The following is a 20,339-nucleotide window of genomic DNA, read 5'->3' as shown; positions in this document are numbered from 1 at the left end:
TACCAAAGGTACCTGAATGGACAAGAACACAAGTAATCCAACCATATCAAATGTAAACTAGAGTTCTGCACCCCCCTTTTCAACCCACAAACATCCCCTAGTTGTGCCCATAGCACCCACCTTATTTGTTCCCAGAGCTCTCCCACACATACCCCCCAAAAAAGAAAAACAACATGCAATAGAGAGACCCCAGTGCCCTGGCTGTGGACCACCACCCCACAATAACGCAGTTAAGTGCTCTGACGTTGCTCCAATTCAAAAGTGCACAGTGATAGATACTCTTTTTAGAGTTCATCAAAAAAAAAGATCAAACACTTGTGGCAACAAAAAATTGTGAGGCTGTGACAGCATTGAAATATTTCCATTAAGACATTGACTTGCTGAATTTCAGCTGAATTTCAGCTGAAAGGACCTGGGCACCTGAGCAGAGGATGTTTCTGATACCACATGAGATTGGAGCATACTACTTTAAGTTTGACTGATTGCAAAAGTTGTGCCTGTGTGCCGCGGATCTTCAGTGTGTCAATCATTTACTTGCGCTCCCCTCTTCTTCATGATGTGTCATAGGAAATATCAGTTTGATTGAGGATTTACATTTGTCCAAACGGAATTTATTGATTCTTTAATGGTATAATCCATAAAGTTGGCAAATATGGTGCACGGTTGAGCACCAAAGCGCCCATCTCATGGATCCATCAAGTTCTCTTGGGAAAAAAAGAACATGATGGACCCTTTAGATAGTTAGACCACCAGGAGCATCAGATATTACGTTTTTTGTTCATATTTTTATATGATTTTCAAAACGAAAAGAACATTACATGCAAACAAACAAGGCAGAGAAACACCGCTGCCCATCTATTTCAGATGTCATCACTGTTCCCTAATGGCAGAGTTCCCAAACAATGCATGAATATCTAGAGAAGTCACTCTCGCATAAATCACGTGTTTTGATGATATTTGAGACAAATGTTGACATATTCTGTGTGTCTATTTTCACCTCAGTTATCCCAACTTTATGAAGATTAGCTCTCCGTGAGCAATTTTCCAGGTCTTCTAGTTTTAATTCAAAACTGGATATCCCCTTTGTGAGTGAAGAAGTCTTGGTTTGTGAAAGAGCATGAATGTTTTTCTTTTCAGAGATCCATGACTCTGGGGCTTCAATGCAGCCGGGAAAGATTTCTACCTGACTGTTGATATTGTCGACCTTAGATTATATTAATAAAAAGGTTGTGGCTTGGATTTTTGTAATCGCCTGGACGTCTGTAACCAGCTGACGCCCCAGCTGAAATATCTGAGCTTGATTTAGCAATTGGCGGTAGGAAATGACTCCATCACCCTGAGGGAGTATCCTTTGCCAGATTTAGAGATGGCCAAGCGAACATCTCTTACATTTACAGGAACCACCGTAATGGCGGTTTCTGTAAATGCTTTGAAAGCCTGACGTCTGTCAAACTTAAAAATATATATATTTTGAAAAAGTGAAATCACAAAACAATTTCCCCAGTGCATGGAAGATTTCTCCAGTGTATGGGTGTCATTTTCTAGTTTTCGAAGCCCATTACTGCCAGGTGAAGGATAGTGAACACTACCCATATATTCACCCACTTTAAATAGAGTGAGTGAACATGCAGCCAAAGGCATCGGAGGTGTATGTAGATGGCCACTGCAGACAGTGAATGGTACAGAGCAAACCTCACTCCAACCAGGAGTAAAGAGAATAGAAGGAGGCTCCTGTGAATGGTACAGAGCGAGAGGAAACCTCTCACCGACGAGGAGTAAAGAGAACAGAAGGAGGCTCCAGTGAGTGGTACAGAGCAAACCTCACTCCGACCAGGAGTAAAGAGAACGGAAGGAGGCTCCGGTGAATGGTACAGACCCCACTCTGACTAGGAGTAAAGAGAACAGAAGGAGTCTCTGGTGAATGGTACAGAGCGAGAGGAAAACTCACTCCGACCAGGAGTAAAGAGAATGGAAGGAGGCTCCAGTGAATGGAACAGAGCAAACCTCACTCCGACCAGGAGTAAAGTGAACAGAAGGAGGCTCCAGTGAATGGTACAGAGCAAACCTCAATTCGACCAGGAGTAAAGTGAACAGAAGGAGGCTCTAGTGAATGGTACAGAGCAAACCTCACTTCGACCAGGAGTAAAGAGAACGGAAGGAGGCTCCAGTAAAGGGTACAGAGCAAACCTCACTCCGACCAGGAGTAAAGTGAACAGAAGGAGGCTCCAGTGAATGGTACAGAGCAAACCTCAATTCGACCAGGAGTAAAGAGAACAGAAGGAGGCTCCAGTGAATGGTACAGAGCAAACCTCACTCCGACCAGGAGTAAAGAGAACGGAAGGAGGCTCCATTGAATGGTACAGAGCAAACCTCACTCCGACCAGGAGTAAAGTGAACAGAAGGAGGCTCCAGTGAATGGTACAGAGCAAACCTCACTCCGACCAGGAGTAAAGAGAACAGAAGGAGGCTCCAGTGAATGGTACAGAGCAAGAGAAAACCTCACTTCGACCAGGAGTAAAGCGAACTGAAGGAGGCTCCAGTGAATGGTATAGAGCAAACCTCACTCCAACCAGGAGTAAAGTGAACAGGAGGAGGCTCCAGTGAATGGTACAGAGCAAACCTCACTCCGACCAGGAGTAAAGAGAATGGAAGGAGGCTCCAGTGAATGGTACAGAGCAAACCTCACTCCGACCAGGAGTAAAGAGAACGGAAGGAGTCTCCAGTGAATGGTACAGAGCAAGAGAAAACCTCACTCCGACCAGTAGCAAAGAGAACGGAAGGAGGCTCCAGTGAATGGTACAGGACGGGAGGAAACCTCCAGACTTTCCCCAGAGCTTCCCATCTGCTCTTAGGGCTACTGACCATGTCACAGATTAAGAACATCCTCTCATCCATCTTCAGCTCCCATTGTCATAAGGTCTTCAGTAAGGGGCTGATGCGAACCATCCGTGTTGGTCCCTAAAGGAGCTGCAAACACAGCAGAAACTGAGGCCACTGTAACCCTGCTGCAAGCTGCCAGCACAGCCTGCACCACCTGCTGCTTCAGTGTCTTGGATTATCTGCTGCTGGAAAGGGAAACGGCTGAGATAGACACATGGTGCAACAAGAGTATCCATTGTTACCCATAAACAATCTCTTCTTAATGACAGGAGTCATACATCTGACATATCTCACTGTATTCCTTGTAAACTTTTCTCACTTGTGGGACAGTCTCAGAAACTATGCTTCTTATTATTTGTTTACCCAGTGCAGTTACAGAGATGGTTTGTATTAGTTTGCCTGGTCCCTCTACTCTACCAATAGGTGTACAGCCTGGCTTCTCTCAGCCCCTCCTGTGTCCCACTGGGGGCATATTCTGGTCTCATGTTTTCTCCCCTGTTATACTGGTCTTTCCGGGTCTCTTCCCCTCACACAAGATGCTGAGCTTGACCTCTCTGGGTCTTTCCCCATCACAAAAGATGCAGGGGCTGATTCACAGAACTAACTTAAGACAAAATCCTAAACTTACTACTTTTGGTATTCACAGAAGTTAGGATTTTGTCTTACGACAGACTTAAGACAGACTTAAGACAGAATCCTAACTTAAGTCTGTCTTAAGTCTGCTTTAAGACAAAATCCCAACTTCAGTCAATGCCAAAAGTAGTAAGTTTAGGATTTTGACTTAAGTTAGTTCTGTGAATCGGGCCCGCAGTGCTTGGCCTATCAGTGTCTCTCTTCTGTCACACTGGGTGTACAGTGGATTCAGAGTCTGGCCTCTTTCTGCCCCTCTCACTTGTCACACTGTGTGTTGACCCTGGCCTCTCTGGGTTTCTCCGTCACACTGGGTGCTGAGTCTGGCCTCTCTGGGTCTCTCCTCCGTCACACTGGGTGGCGAGTCTGCCCTCTCTGGGTCTCTCCTCTGTCACACTGGGTGGCGAGTCTGCCCTCTCTGGGTCTCTCCTCCGTCACACTGGGTGGCGAGTCTGCCCTCTCTGGGTCTCTCCTCCGTCACACTGGGTGGCGAGTCTGCCCTCTCTGGGTCTCTCCTCCGTCACACTGGGTTGCGAGTCTGCCCTCTCTGGGTCTCTCCTCTGTCACACTGGGTGCAGAGTCTGGCCTCTCTGGGTCTCTCCTCCATCCCACTGGGTGCGGACCCTGGCCTCTCTGGGTCTCTCCGTCACACTGGCCTCAGAGTCTGGCCTCTCTGGGTCTCTCCTCCATCACACTGGGTGGCGAGTCTGGCCTCTCTGGGTCTCTCCTCTGTCACACTGGGTGCAGAGTCTGGCCTCTCTGGGTCTCTCCTCCATCCCACTGGGCGCGGACCCTGGCCTCTCTGGGTCTCTCCGTCACACTGGCCTCAGAGTCTGGCCTCTCTGGGTCTCTCCTCCATCACACCGGGTGGCGAGTCTGCCTTCTCTGGGTCTCTCTTCTGTCACAGTAGATGCTGAGTCTGCCCTCTCTGAGTCTCTCCTCCGTCACACTGGGTGGCGAGTCTGCCCTCTCTGGGTCTCTCCTCCGTCACACTGGGTGCAGAGTCTGCCCTCTCTGGGTCTCTCCTCCGTCACACTGGGTGCTGATTCTGCCCTCTCTGGGTCTCTCTTCTGTCACAGTGGGTGCTGAGTCTGCCCTCTCTGGGTCTCTCCGTCACACTGGGTGCAGAGTCTGGCCTCTCTGCGTCTCACCTCCGTCACACTGGGTGCAGAGTCTGCTCTCTCTGGGTCTCTCCTCCATCACACTGGGTGCAGAGTCTGCCCTCTCTGGGTCTCTCCTCCGTCACACTGGGTGCAGAGTCTGCCCTCTCTGGGTCTCTCCTCCGTCACACTGGGTGCAGAGTCTGCCCTCTCTGGTTCTCTCCTCCGTCACACTGGGTGCGGACCCTGGCCTCTATCTGGGCCTCTCCGTAACACTGGCCTCAGAGCCTGGCCTCTCCAGGTCTCTCCTCTCACACTGGGTGCAGGGTCTGGCCTCTCCGGGTCTCTTCGCTGTTGCAGTAGGTGCAGTGCCTGCTCTCTCATCGCCACATTAGATGCAGAGCTTGACAATCTCTGTCTCTTCGCTGTGGCACTGGCCGCAGATTCTGGTCTTTTACCGTAACACTGATGTCAGGCAAAGCACAATCCTAGAACTATCCATTTCCACAGCAAAGACTTTTTATTTAAATAATTATTTGAAGAGGCCATGCGATTGGAGGGGAATTAATGAGGGTGATATGGAGAGTATGATCCAAAATGAGATGAGTGTAGAGTGAGCGTCGTCTTGACTGCAGGAGTCCTCCTTATATTAATAACTTTCAACAACAAATTTAATAATTACCAGGGATAATATTTCTGCTGGGTCAAGGGTCCCTTGTGTGGCTTCGCAGAGCATGCACCTGCCTCAAATTCACCACAGCAAAGTGTAGTGTTTTGACCACCTTTCTCAGTTGACTCCGCCAGGACGCCCCTTTGCTGGGGCAGCTGTGCGCGGTACAAAAACAATTAACATAACATAACATAACTCAATGATCATGTGTTTGCACTGAGGCCTGTCCATGATAGAAGTGAGTCCCAGAGCGGGTCTGTGTGGTCAGAAGAACTCACTCGATGAGTGTAATTACTATTGCCTCGCTGGGCTGTAGAAGTCTGACCGTGGTGGCACTGAGGCCTGAACTCACCCAGTGCACTCTCCTTTGCCTCACTGGACCGTTGGAGGAAGTGACCCACTTAGAGCCACCCAGGTCACCGCAGACCACTTCTCAGCCTTGCATGCAGAAATGAAGAGTCAGAGATACAGTGGGGAATATTCACCAATAATCATTTATTATACACGCTCTCAGCAGGGCTCCGTCTGTACAGTCTTGTGAGAGCACTTCAAAGGGAACTGAGGAACATTAAGCATAAAGATACAGTATGTACATTGCATGGTCAACTAAACACGCCCATAGTGGAATTTTCCTAACAAATGTGGCTGAACAACGAAAAGACGAAAGAAGGTTTCTACTCTCGTATCTTGCACGATTCGAAACGCTCTCAAGGCAGTTCCATCCTGTGTTGCGATCAAACTGCCAAACAGCTGGGAGAGGTTCTTTATCGAGGGAAAGCTATGCACTGGCACAAACAGGTCTTTATTACAGAAACAAAACTTGGTAAAGGGTGTTTGCTCTGAATAGGGCAGGATTAGTTTCGAACATCACACAAAATGGAGTCTACCGAAGAAAATGGCTCAGCGAATGCAAACTCATACATGACATTACGAGAGCATCGACTAGCATAATCCAACACAGTGGCAGTATTGAGGCCTGTCCATGATTGGAGTGAGTCCCAGAGCGGATCTCTGTGGTCAGAACTCACCCAGTGCACTCTCCTTACAATGAGTGCAATTAATGTAATTACTCACTGAGCTCTAGAAGTCTAAACATGGCGGCACTGAGGCCTGTCCATGATAGGAGTGAGTCTCAGAGCGGGTCCCTGTGGTCAGAACTCACCACCCAGTGCACTCACTCAATGAGTGTAATAACATATGGTGTTTCCTCTGCCACACTGGGTGCGATGGATGGTGTATCCTCTGTCACACTGCATGCAGTGCATGGTGTATCCTATGTCATACTGCGCACAGTGGTGGTGTATCCTATGTCACACTGCATGCAGAGATGGTGTATCCTCTGTCACACTGTGTTCATAGGTGGTGTATCCTCTGTCACACTGTGTTCATAGGTGGTGTATTCTCTGTCACACAGGGGGCAGAGCATGATGCATCCTATGTCACACTGCGTACAGTGGTGGTGTATCCTATGTCACACTGCATGCAGAAATGGTGTATCCTCTGTCATACTGTGCGCAGAGGTGGTTTATCCTATGTCACACTGCGTGCAGAGGTGGTGTATTCTGTGTACCACTGCATGCAGAGCATGGTGTATCCTCTTTCACACTGCGTGAAGAGGTGGTGTATCCTATTACAACAAAAAGTACCCAGGAGTCAGAAACATATTCTACTCACAGACAACCAGTTACACGACAAAAAGAAAGATTGTGGAACAAATGTGGTTAAACACGTAAAGCCAATTAGACCAAAATACGTGCAACACAAACCCAAGGTGAGAATTTTCCCATCAGTTGTCTCTCTGTACCACCACTATTACATCATTTGGGTTCTCCTTACCCAGGAGTGAGTGTGCGCACAGTCACACAAGTTGTGAAGGAAGGACTGTGTGAGTAAGAAGACTCTACAGTTGTTATTTCACTTATTGGTGTCAATGTAGTGTTACAACTGAAAAAGCAGTGCAAGTGAAATTGGTGAAGTGACGTAAAATTAAGTGAGACTGAGTAGAATGATTAATTTTAATGTTTTCTCTCAGCTCCCTAAGCTTAAAAACAATAGTGAAAAGTGAAAAAAGCAGATTTAACATAATATCCGCTCAGCGAGTGGTCGATATGTTTCTGCATGTGAGGACGAGATCCTCTGCATTCATCAGGACCTAGTTGTTGCTACTGCTGTAAAGTTATGTGAGAAATGATAAAAAGAGATTATATCACCTGTTTGTCAGGTGCAGGTTCTCCTCCACAATCCAGTTTCTGTGGGGATGGCGCCTCACCTCACCTGGCTGCAGCTCAGGTAAATAAGGAGCACCGCTCTCTCCGTCGGTGTCTCCGGACGTCCCTCTGCGCTGTACTGTACAGCGCACTTTTCACTATTGTTTTTAAGCTTAGGGAGCTGAGAGAAAACATTAAAATTAATCATTCTACTCAGTCTCACTTAATTTTATGTCACTTCACCAATTTCACTTGCACTGCTTTTTCAGTTGTAACACTATATTGACACCAATTAGTGAAATAACAACTGTAGAGTCTTCTTACTCACACAGTCCTTCCTTCACAACTTGTGTGACTGTGCGCACACTCACTCCTGGGTAAGGAGAACCCAAATGATGTAATAGTGGTGGTACAGAGAGACAACTGATGGGAAAAATCTCACCTTGGGTTTGTGTTGCACGCATCTTGGTCTAATTGGCTTTACGTGTTTAACCACATTTGTTCCACAATCTTTCGTTTTGTTGTGTAACTGGTTGTCTGTGAGTAGAATATGTTTCTGACTCCTGGGTACTTTTTGTTGTAATGGAGCTTTTATGAGGGGCGAGTCATTAAAGTAGCCCTTGGACCCTCCTCTAAATCGTGTGTGTTTTAATGTGGTGTATCCTATGTCACACTGTGTGTGACTACAACACATCCAAAACGCCTCGGCACGACAGATCCTTGATGTACCACAACACAACCACATCACCCCCCACCTGAAACCTGCACTGGCACCCCGTGAACAAGAGGATATCCTTCAAGCTCCTCATCCACGCACACAAGGCACACCACAAGACCGGCCCAGCCTACCTCAACCGACGGCTCTCCTACTACACCCTCAACCACCAGCTCCGCTCTGCCAACCTCTCATTCGGCACCATCCCGCGCATCTGAAGAACAACCACCGGCGGGAGATTCTTCTCCCACCTCACCACCAAGACATGGAACACCCTCCCACTGAGCCTACGACAGACCCAAGACCTGCTGACCTTCAGGAGGATACTGAAGACCTGGCTGTTCGATCAATAGCACCTCTCCTCCCCCCCAGCGCTTTGAGACCCTCGCAGGTATGTAGTGCACTTAACAAATGACTGATTGATTGTGCAGAGCATAGTGTATCATATGTAATACTGCGTGAATAGGTGGTGTATCATATGTCATACAGCGTGCAGAGGTGGAATATCCTATGTCATACTGCGTGCAGCGGTGATGTATCCTATTTCACAATGTGTGCGAGGCATGGTGTATCATATGTCATACTGCCGTGCAGAGATGGTGTATCCTGTATCATATGTCATACTGCGTGCAGAGGTGATGTATCCTATGTTACACTGCATGCATGCAGAGCATGGTGTATCCTATGTCAAACTGGGTGCGGTACATGGTCTTTCATCTGACGCACTGGGTGCAGTGTATGATGCATCCTATGTCATACTGGATGCGGTACATAGTGTAAAAGCATAGTGTAAAAGCAGTGTGTTGCCCTCAGAGGCTATGCTGTTGCTGCAGACAACGGAGGCCTCTCCCACTCTGCCATAGTAGCGTCCTACGCACCAAACTGAAATCAAATATCATAGACAGGTAGAAAAGCAAAAACTGATGAGTATGTACACACCTGTTGGCTGCAGGAAAGTCAGGTAAATTATCGGTTGTGATGGATTCTCTATATTAAATACTAAATGACTGATATTGTTGAACATTAAATTATATGGCACAATGTTTGCCTTATCTGTGTGCACAAAGTATAAGTGGCCATTACAATGACTGCCTCACTCTGATTTACATTAAAAACCCAGGAAGGAGCTGCAGCTGGAAATCCAGCAGGATCCGCACTTCATCTACTTCAGGAAGACGGAAAGAGCCTCTTGTTTAAGTACCGTGTCAGGGCCAGGGGCGGACCCTGGAAGCTGCACTAGTGTCAGGGATACAGATATTATGACAAAAGAAAACCCACCACAGCTCACGATAATCCACCAATCTTCCACCAAATGTTTGAACTAACCCCAGGGATGTTGTGGAAAGTGGGAAAGATGACTTATTGAACAGCAAGACGCAGACGGGTGTTGGAACATTAGCTGATACAGTGTAAACAGGAAAATAAAGTGAGGAAGAGTGTAAATGGAGTTACCTTTGTTACGTACTTCCTGAAGCGTTTCCATTATTGTATACTTCCACTATCTGTTCTTGTTTGAATTAAATCTTGATCATGTGCATCTACTGAAAGCTCTAGTGAAGTAGTGTGGCTCACTGGTTAGAGGCGGCAGACCCGAGAGCAGAGGACGGCCCGGGACCAGGGTTCGATTCCCGGCGCGGCAGGTTTCTGGACCAGGTTCAGCGGACTCGATAATTCTCTCGCCTCGGTGCCCACTCTGATCAGCGATCACATTCGGCAACTCTGGGCATTAGCTTGCCTCATCTTCACTAACGGCCCCACCAGACCGCCGGGGATGCCTGGTCTCACCCTGGAGATTCCCACTAAGGGACCATCTCTCAGGGAAGCCAGGAAGGGTTTCGCAGCGGTCGAAGCGCCTTGGGACCCTACGGGTAAGTAGTGCGCTATATAAATGCCAATACATTTACAATACATTTATCTGTAGCATGCGGGTGCTCCGTTGTAATATGGCTCGTAGTGACATTGTCGACATTGCTAAGTTAGCATAAGCCTTGCTGCCACGCTGCTGCTTTTGCGCACTTTACTACATGCCTTGTTATTGCAACATTTTGTCTGTACCGTTCACATGAGAATAGTTTGTTTTTCACGTTCCCTGTTTTCTTGGAGTTTAGTCTGTACACGATGTGCAAGGTCGATCAACAATGCCCCTTGTTATTCTGTTCTTATCAGTCCCTAGTGCCTAGACATAACATGTTACACCCAGCTGCGGTTCTAAAGACTCATGCTTTGGTATTGCGTTGTTGCATGTTTTTTTAACACACTTGGAGAAAGCAGTTCCATAGAGATGAGCTCTGCTGGTCCCATGATGTAAACTTCATGTTTAGGCTTTCAGGTATGGGGTTTGCTATCAACACCTAGAGATCTTCCTTTATATAAAATAACTTGGTCCTATCAAGGGGCTTGTGGGCTAGGCCTAATCAGCCTACTTCTTACACCGTCTTTTTAAAATGATTACTCCCTTTGTATTCTATGGGAGTGTATCAATGCTAACTGTGATAGTTTATGCATTTTGCTGCTGGTACTGGCTTGCATACTGTATTGTAGAGCATGATAGTTTTAATAAACATTTTGAACTTTTTTAGTGACTGACAATTCTCTTTGCGAACAGTTATGAGTGAGTGAGCGAAAGAGTGTCTTGCTCCCGCGATTCCTGAGAGAGTCGGGAGTGTTGTGTTCTGGGTTATTTAATCATTGGAAGCTCCTTGATGTTTGGAGGGAAACAAATGAGACACTATAGCTAGTCGGTTGGGATTTTGGGTACTAATAGAATGTTGCACTCCTATTCACTGAGGTCCTGGTTTCCTGCGCATAGTTCTGTTTAGGTGCAGAATACCTGCAACACCGTAAGCACCTTTTCTTTACTAAGTTACTCTCTGAAAACTGGCAAATCACAGCCTTTTCAGAAGTTAGTGAAATGTAACATGTTCTATACAACGTGTAGTTAAATATCTGCTGAAATAAACCTTGCTAAGTTTCAAAGATGGTACTGAAGAGATGTCTTTTGTAACTAGTTAAATGTTGAGTATTTGCATTCCATTACGTTTTCATTTAGCAATTTTCAATCTCTTTACATTCAACAGGAATCAAGCCTCGAGCGCACAAAATAAATTATGAAGTAATGAAGATAATACTATAAATCTGCCAACTGGAAAACAACTGTCAGACGTAATGAACTCCAATACTTAGGAAAACATCAGCACAGCCAGAAAGAGAGGACCCTGAACATAAATGGACAGATCCTGGAAGAAGCTGTGAGGACTATTCAGTGAATGTAAAAGTCTGTGCTGTGCACCTTCACGCCACAAGGCGAAGAAATGACCTCTAGAAAGTTAAGGCAACAACACTGACAAGCCACCTCCTTTGCAAACCTCTGTCCAAAACCAGCTGTGATCATGGGATTGGGATGATGTGGCTAGAGCATGCTCTGCTTTCTAAACAGACCCCCATTCGGTGCTTCAGGTGTATTGAAAAATGTTCCTGGCCAAACCACAGGAACCAGAGAAAAGCACAACGGAGTTGAGCTAGACAACTGAAAGAAAGGGGAGTTCCACTATCTAAAATACAGAGTGATGTCCCAATTTGTATTGACCAGAAGGAGGATGATTCTTTTACCCACAAGCGTGCAAACCCATCCAATCTAGATACGATCTCTCACAAAGAATCCTTACACGTATTATGAGTGCAAAGAATTTAATGCTCATTTTACTTTAATTAAACCTGAAAACAAATGTCCAAAATCTCTCTCTCATGCAGGAAATGTGAGAATACCACAAGTGCTTTATCAGCCATGTCGACCCTTCAGGAAACACGGTCACAGGATATAGACAAATATATACCAGACCCAAAAACACTAACCAAGATAGAAGAATCATACACATGCAGAGAGAGCTCACGTTTCTCATCAGAACTAAAGCACCATCAGCAAACGCACACAGGAGAAAAACCATTCAAGTGCAGTGAATCTGTAAACAGCTTTAGTCAATCAGCACACCTAAAAGAGCTTCAACAAACACACACGGGGAAAAAGTCAGTCAGGTGCAGTGAATGTGCAAAATGTTTTAGTCAATTATCAAACCTGCAAAGACATCAACGAACACACACTGGAGAAAAACCATTCCATTGCAATGCTTGTGGAACTAAATTTAGTCATTCCTCAACATTAAGGAATCATCAGCGAATACACGCAGGGGAAAGGCCGTTCAAGTGCTCTGAGTGTGTGAAGAACTTTTGTCGACTATCAAACCTGCGGAGCCATCAAAAAACACACACAGGAGAAAAGCTGTTCAGGTGCAGTGAATGTGTTAAGAACTTTAGTCAATTATCAAACCTGCAAAGGCATCAGCGAACACACACTGGGGAAAAACCATTCAGGTGCAGTGAGTGTGCAAAGAGCTTCAGTCAATTATCAGACCTGCAAAGGCATCAGCGAATACACACAGGGGAGAAACCATATGATTGCAGTGAATGTGGAAGTAGTTTTAGTCATTATTCAACATTAACGAATCATCAATGAACACACACAGGGGAAAAACCATTCAAGTGCAGTGAATGTGGGAAGAGCTTCAGGTTTTCATCAAACCTAAAAAAGCATCAGCGAACACACACTGGGGACAAACCTTACCAACGCAGTGAATATGGAAGTGATTTTAGTTCCTCTTCAGCATTAAAGAATCCTCAGTGAACACACACAGGGGAAAAACCATTCAAGTGCAGTGAATGTGGGAAGAGCTTTAGTTGGTTATCAGAACTACAAAGACATCAGCGAACACACACAGGGGAAAAACCATATGATTGCAGTGAATGTGGAAGTAGTTTTAGTGAATCTTCAACATTAAAGATTCACCAGCGAACACACACAGGGGAAAAACCTTTCAAGTGCAATGAATGTGGGAAGAGCTTCAGGTTTTTATCAAACCTAAAACAGCACCAGCGAACACACACTGGGAAGAAACCTTACCAATGCAGTGAATGTGGAAGTAATTTTAGTTCCTCTTCAGCATTAAAGAATCCTCAGAGAACACACACAGCGGAAGAACCATTCAAGTGCAGTGAATGAGTGAAGAGCTTTTGTTGATTATAAATCCAACAAAGCCGTAAACAAAAACATGCATCAAAATAATCAAGAAATTTGGCAAGATGGCGAGAATTGAAGCACAACAATAATAATACTGACTCATCTATGGACATATAGAGCACTTATTGTGAGCTGAAGGAAGTATGATAAAATGTAGATTTAGGTAGTAGAAAAACAGGTATATTTGTAGAAATCTAAAAGAGTATGTTCCATGTGATTGCTCATTTCTCTACAAATTATAAAATATGAAGTTCACAGAACTCCACTCCTGAGGCCGAAAGCCGGGAGTTAGCACGCATTTTTAAAACTGTCTAAATTGTTTTTATCTTGCTAATTTCCCCCTGATTCAACTCCTATACTCGCAGCAGACCTGAGGTAATATAAATTTTATGGTCATGTTGTGTTCCCTAGCGAGTACCCCACCGACTCCGTGTACGAGTTAAAAGTGCATGTAACTTCCCTCCTGTACCAGCTATGAAGACGCAAATACATTTGCGTCCAACGTTAACTTGTCCTCTTTCAGATCCACCATGAATGGGTTTGATGGTCCGCTTCTAAGTATGCTATGCCAACGTCTTTTTGAAGTGTACTCCTACGTTTTTCAGCCTGGCTGAAAGTAGGCCCTGAATCTCTGCCACCGAGCCTCTTTTCTGGCTTCTGACTGCGAGGGCTCCTGCCCAAGCAGCCCCCGTACCCGTGAACTCTGACTTACTTCTAGCGCGGCCCTCCGTGCTCAGTTCAGCCTGCTGCCTGCCAAGATTGACTATAACCTTCGAGTTATCTGCTTTCCTCTCCGAAGATACATTCCAGCCTGCTAGTTTCAGTAAACATCCTTCCTCAGCTGCAGGGCCAAAGGGCCGACCTGTCTTTATGCAGTTAATTCAAGTAATTCATAGCCTCTGTTGCCATGCTTTCATGGAAGGCCCCATGCCCCCACGCTTCTCATACAGACACTCAGGCGCTTATACGCGCACTCACAGCAAGTATAGAATAGCTTCTGCTCTAGAGACCTTTCTGCCCAGATAGCTTAGTTCCTAAACATCAGATATCAGATATGATAAAAGCACAAGTTGATCTGACATGCCAGACTTCTGTCTCTTTCCGTCAGTGTAAATGTCAAGTCCCCTGCACCCCGTCTATCACACGTCATGCAGCTGCGCGCGCATCCAAGCTTCCGATTTCTGCTGACATTGCAACATTTTGTTAGCACCACCCCTTGGTGCCACCCATTTGCGTCACCTATCAGTGACGTTTCTAGCACACACCTCCAGTTACGCCTAAGTTTACGCCTCCTGATGATGTACTAGTACCACGTGTATACTGTTATCTTGCTTTCTCTCAGCTGTTACGCCTCTTACATTGAACATTATGATGTAAATCAAGTATATAAGCTATGTCTTGTCAATAAACGTGAGCGCGCTCATCTATCCCTTCTGGCACCCTGTGTGGTGGTCAGAACATGATATCCTGATTCCTTTATGAGGAATAAAACCCTTAGAAACTCTTACACCACGGACTCTGTTTTCCTTCATTCTGATTGAGTTATCATTAATTAAGTACTTACCTGCATAGAAATTAAGAGAGTAAATTAATTATTTACATCATTTTGGCGCCCGAATAGGGACCCCTCCCCCACCTCACGCGCCGGAAGGTGCGTTGCAATCCGTGTCCCCTGCCATCAGTTAGACGGACCACACGTGTACTGGCAGGATTTCCTGCATCCCCCTCTGACACACGGAGGTGACGAAGACTGCAATCAGTGCCCAGACGAGACGGTGAGGAGTGCGGAGGATCCCGACCAGAGCCCAGCCGAAAGAAGCAAGGTCCGAGGTGTGAAGAGGCCCACCAGGTTTCCGAAGTTTTCCGAAGTTTTCCGAAGTTTTCCGAAGTTTTCCGAAGTTCCGAGCCGAGTCCAGTCGAGTTTTCCGAGGCCTTCTGTTTTCCGTGCTTCCCGGTGAGTACCATTGCTGGGTCGTATCTAGACGGGTTTGGGTACGCAAGTCCGGTCTGCACTGTTTTTAGGCAGTGTATCTGTACTGTTTAGCAGTATATAAAGTATTCCGAATTTCTGCACTGTTACAGCAGTGTATCTGTATCGTTGAGCGGTACATTCAGAGTAGGGGGAAGTTAGGTATGTCTTTAAATGTTTCATGTGATTAATGTCGTGGTATGAATGTGGTTGTTTTTGTGCATTATTGTGTTTTCTTGTATAAATAGTTACAGTCGACATTAAGTATCAAGGATCAAGCATTTCAGTATCAAGTAGACACAATGCCGTTTTTCAACAAGTTAAGACAGATAGGGACTAGGAAAGGGATGTTAGAGGAAGAGATTCCAATCCCCCCTAGGGACACTCCAGGTAATTTTATGTACAATAAACATGGCATAGACGCCATCTTGTATCTAGAGTTATGGACAGATTATACCAAACACCTAGAGGAAAGATACCGATGGCCAGTTAACGGAACATGGGATGCCGAGTGCATCATAAAGGTAGAAGAAATATTACGGAAAAAGAAAGCTAGACAATCTCAGAAAGACGCCATAGAATTTTGGCGTAAGGAATCACGTAAGCGTGCTGATAAAGCACTCCGTAGAGAAGACAGGCTTAAAGAATCAGAAAAGGCCCAAGAAAACGAATTAGTTACTGAGGGAATTCGAGTGAAAGTAGAACAAATAGATCGTATCCAAAATGGCAAAGTGAACAACATGTATCTTTTGGCCGATGGTACCCCTGACGCCATTTCAGAAATACCGAAAAATTTGCCGTCACCATTAGTTCCAACTAAAGTAAGGCACAAGACTACTAAAGACATATTCCTAAATTCATACCTCGAAGATGTAGCGCCAGCTTACACCAACCTGCCTGTTCGTGCCCTGCCTACTGACAGGGCCGAGGGTGGTACTCCACCCCCAGATCACGCTCAGCAGACACCGAAAAAGACTAGTTCCGTTCCGCCAGCTCCGCCGCTTCCCTCACCTAAAACTGATTTACCGAAACCGCTTCAATCAGACCCTACTAAAAGACAAATTCAGATACTGACTACACACAGAGATAATGCCCAAGCTTCCGCTTCAGGAGGTGCGACTGTGGGTCTCCAGACCCCGCCACCGACTCACAGATTAAATCTCAGAGGCATGCAGAGTCCTCTTACGCACAGATCCCCCCGTTCTTCTAATTCATCCCGCCTTGATGCATTAAAGGAAAATATGTCAGTTTGTAGATATGATCCAGAACCTGGACAGGACGACTTAATGATATTAGCGTCGTTACGGTTAAGATCTGCTACTGATAGTTTGTTATGTTATGCAGGAATGAAGGAGCGCCTAGATAGAATATATGAGTTCGTTCAAACGGGAAAGGACCCCGACAGTGTTAAGGATGCCCTGGAGAAACAGAAAGTTAACATGCAAGCACTGATACTACGATTTTTCATAAATTGTCTAATAAGAGAACGAGACAGACCCGGAACAGATCAGAGTGAATTAGATGCATTAAACAAGTGGGGTCAAAATATAGCTGATGGAAAACATGACAGACAAAATTGCATAGAGGCCATGTATAAAAAGATTAAGAAAGCAGTGATAGCAGTACACGAGAAAGAGAAAGAAAAGGCTCCCTCCGAGGAGGAAGAAGAATCTGAAGAACAAGAACCGACTACAAGCACTATAGCATATGTAGGTAAGGGAACTTATCTTAGGAAGGGTATCCGCCCAGAGAGCAAGAGAGTTTTCTTCTCTGCTTTAACGAATCCGAATTCTGCTGAGCATCAGTTCCAGGAGACTGATAAAAGGCTTCGAGATCGAGTTGGGTACCATGTACTCAATTCTATGGATGAACAAGAATTAGCCCGATCAGCTGTATCATGGGCCGAGAATGCCGACATATATAATGATGATACCGTAGCGCAGACATTTTTGAACCTCTCCCCCGACGAACAGAAATTAGCAGGTGTATACATGATCCAGCACCTTCTCATCAAATACAGAAAACATTATTCCGATCCAGGCCCCTTACACGAGACACTGGAAGCACTATTGATGGATAGATGGAGAGGCTTAAGTACCAAATTAGTTCAAATAATTCTAGAACAACGACGCAGATATGATACCTTTGTAAGTTCTGAATATGTTCCCGCCCCACCTCCAGAGAGGAAAATGTACCACATGCAATGCAGGGGTGGTATTGAAAGTCAGAACCCCTTACGAGAAGTGCACCCTGTTATGGGTGAGGATAAAACCTTGAAACGCGTGTATGTACACACGCCCCTGACTAAACTAGAACTGTTAGAAATGAAGAAATTAGTCCCGTGTCATGATAAAGACCCTGCAGGTTTTCATAGAGAACTCAAAGATATGTTACTGATGGGAGACTACACGTATGATGATATCATGAAAATGTTGAAAGTATTACTGCCTACGGGGATATTCGAGAAACTGAAAGAAAAGGAATGGGAGGTGGGAGACACAAAGATTGCCTGGGCAGAAATAGAAGACGAAGAGAAAAAACGGGTTCCAGGGTTAGGCCTTGGGGACAAAACTAAAGCATTACCAGGTTTGATAGTACAGGTCCTGCCCAGATTATTGACAACTAGAAAGGAGGATTGGGATGCAATCTCGTCCTGTAAACAGAAACATGATGAAGATACTAGCGACTTCTATTCAAGATTCGAGAAATGTTTTATTATCAATAGTGGCCTTCAGCCAAGTAGCGAGTCGTACCCACATCTTTTTGTATCAAAGTTAGTCGAGAATTCTCTACCGTTAGTTAAAAATAGAGTGTATAAGGTCGAAAGTACATGGCAAGCAAATACGCCATCCCAGATGTTACAAATGCTACAATATCACCAGAATAGAATTAGGGAGGAACAAGATCAGGAACAGAAGCGTATGAAAGACACGAAAATGAAAATGTTAGTAGCCCAGACGGTCCCATCCGACAGTCACAGGAAAGGTACGAACCAGACAAATCACACTACAGCTCCTGTTAAAGGGACCTGCAATTATTGCAAGCAGCCAGGTCACTACGTACACGAATGTGCAGTTCTGAAACATAACATAGCGACAGGTAAAACTAAAGAAAGACCGCATCCGCCCAGACAAGACCATAACCAGCATCAGTCTACACAGAACACACAGCCTATGCATGCATCTGCACAGACAACACAGACCGTAGCAGTACCACAGCCACAGCCCATTGCTGCAACTCAGCAAGTTTCACAACAGATGTACCAGTATGCCCAGTCTGCTTACCCCGAATATTCCCGATATACATGAAATAGCCTAGAGAGGGAAGGTGGCTTGCCTCTTATCGAGATTCCTGTAGATCAAGAAGGTCCTTATGTACACAGTCAAGTATTGGGGAAAGATAGAAAGTTTTTAATTGACACAGGGGCAAGTCGCACTACAATAAGTCATGACGAAGTTCCAGGGGCACCCCTCTCAGGCTCACAAAATGTTTCCCTTGGTTTTTCAGGACAGCCTATTGTAAACGAAGTATCAGAACCAGTTCCCCTGGCTGTGGGTCCATTATCACGCGTTACAGACCTGTTACTAACAAAATCATGTCCAGAAAATCTGTTAGGAATTAAAACACTGAAGGCTCTAGGAGCCATAATCTGCTGCTCCCCAGAGGGAGTTAGACTCTTTCTGCGAGATTTCAAGGGTCATTACGTTCTTCGTGAGTTTGACGTCAGATTGAAAAATGTACCTGATTACTTGTGGGCAAAAGGCCCCACTGATGTAGGATGTATGCACATTACACCATACCGCGTTACACTCAAGGCAGGTGTTGTATTACCCAGAATCAGACAATACAAGTTACCACCCGATGCTGTAGTGGCTTTACTGAAAATCATTGAAGAGCTTATTGCCCAAGGAGTGGTCGTCGAAACCGACTCCAATATCTGTAATTCACCCATCATTCCGATTCTTAAACGTACTGATCCCAATGCACCGCCAGTATATCGGCTGGTGATTGATCTTCGAGAATTGAATAAATGCATTATCCCACAGTATCCTGTGGTCCCCGATATATCATCTCTCTTGACTGCTATTGATTCAGAAGCAACGTTCTTTACTGTAATTGATCTCAAGAACGCCTTCTTCAGCGTGCCTATTGATCCGGAGAGCCAATATCTCTTCGGATTCTGTTTAAATGGACGCAGTTTCAAATTTTCGCGCGCACCTCAAGGATTCACAGAAAGCCCCAGCATCTATAGTCAAGCACTGAAAAGACAACTAGATTGTATTCAAATGCCAGTTAACACCGCTTTACTACAATACGTCGATGATCTGCTGATCACCGCACGAAGTGAGCCCGAATGTGAAAAAGCATCACTGACAGTTTTACATTTCCTGGCCGACAAGGGACACAAGGTGTCTCCTTCGAAGCTACAATTCTGTGTTCAGCAAGTTGTGTACTTGGGTCACTTACTGTCCAAAGTGGGGAGACAGCTCACTCCCGATCGCATTCAGTTAATTGTGAACATGCCGCAACCCAAGACACAAAAGGAAGTGCGGGCCTTCATAGGCCTCACCTCGTACTGCAGACAATGGATTCCCCAGTATGCATTTCTAGCTAAACCACTCATACAGTTAACGACACAGGAGGCAGCGACTTCGACTGTCCTCCCTTGGACTCAGGAACATACACAAGCTTTTGAAGAATTAAAGAAAGTTTTATGCCAAGCACCAGTTTTAGCGACACCATGTTACAGCAAACCGTTTACACTTTTCGTTACAGAACGTGATGGCACAGCATTGTCTGTCCTCACTCAAGATCAAGCAGGTTCACACAAGCCTTGTGCTTATTTTTCTAGTACATTGGATTCAGTAGCCCAAGCACTCCCTGCGTGCTTAAAGTCAGTAGCAGCAACAGCGTTAGCAATAAGACAAAGTGATTCAATTGTTTTAGGTCATCAGTTAACAGTCCAAGTACCACATTCTGTAGAGGTTTTGTTAAACAGAACCCAGACTCAACACTTAACTATAGCACGACTGACAGGTTATGAATTAACACTATTCCAGCCACACATAGAAATCAGACGTTGCAGCATCCTGAACC

At 45.4% G+C, this 20,339-nt stretch overlaps 1 pseudogene; it reads left to right on the top strand.

The window, feature by feature from the left end:
- The first annotated feature begins 11,986 nt into the window (after positions 1-11,986).
- LOC147737010 (uncharacterized) lies at positions 11,987-13,255 on the top strand (annotated as a pseudogene).
- Positions 13,256-20,339: the final 7,084 nt, after the last annotated feature.

This window comes from Lissotriton vulgaris, chromosome 1_1, assembly GCF_964263255.1.
Source record: "Lissotriton vulgaris chromosome 1_1, aLisVul1.2, whole genome shotgun sequence".
In the NCBI taxonomy this organism is placed as follows: domain Eukaryota; kingdom Metazoa; phylum Chordata; class Amphibia; order Caudata; family Salamandridae; genus Lissotriton; species Lissotriton vulgaris.
Note: the sequence above shows the minus strand (reverse complement) of the source record. Positions and strands in the feature narration are given on the sequence as shown.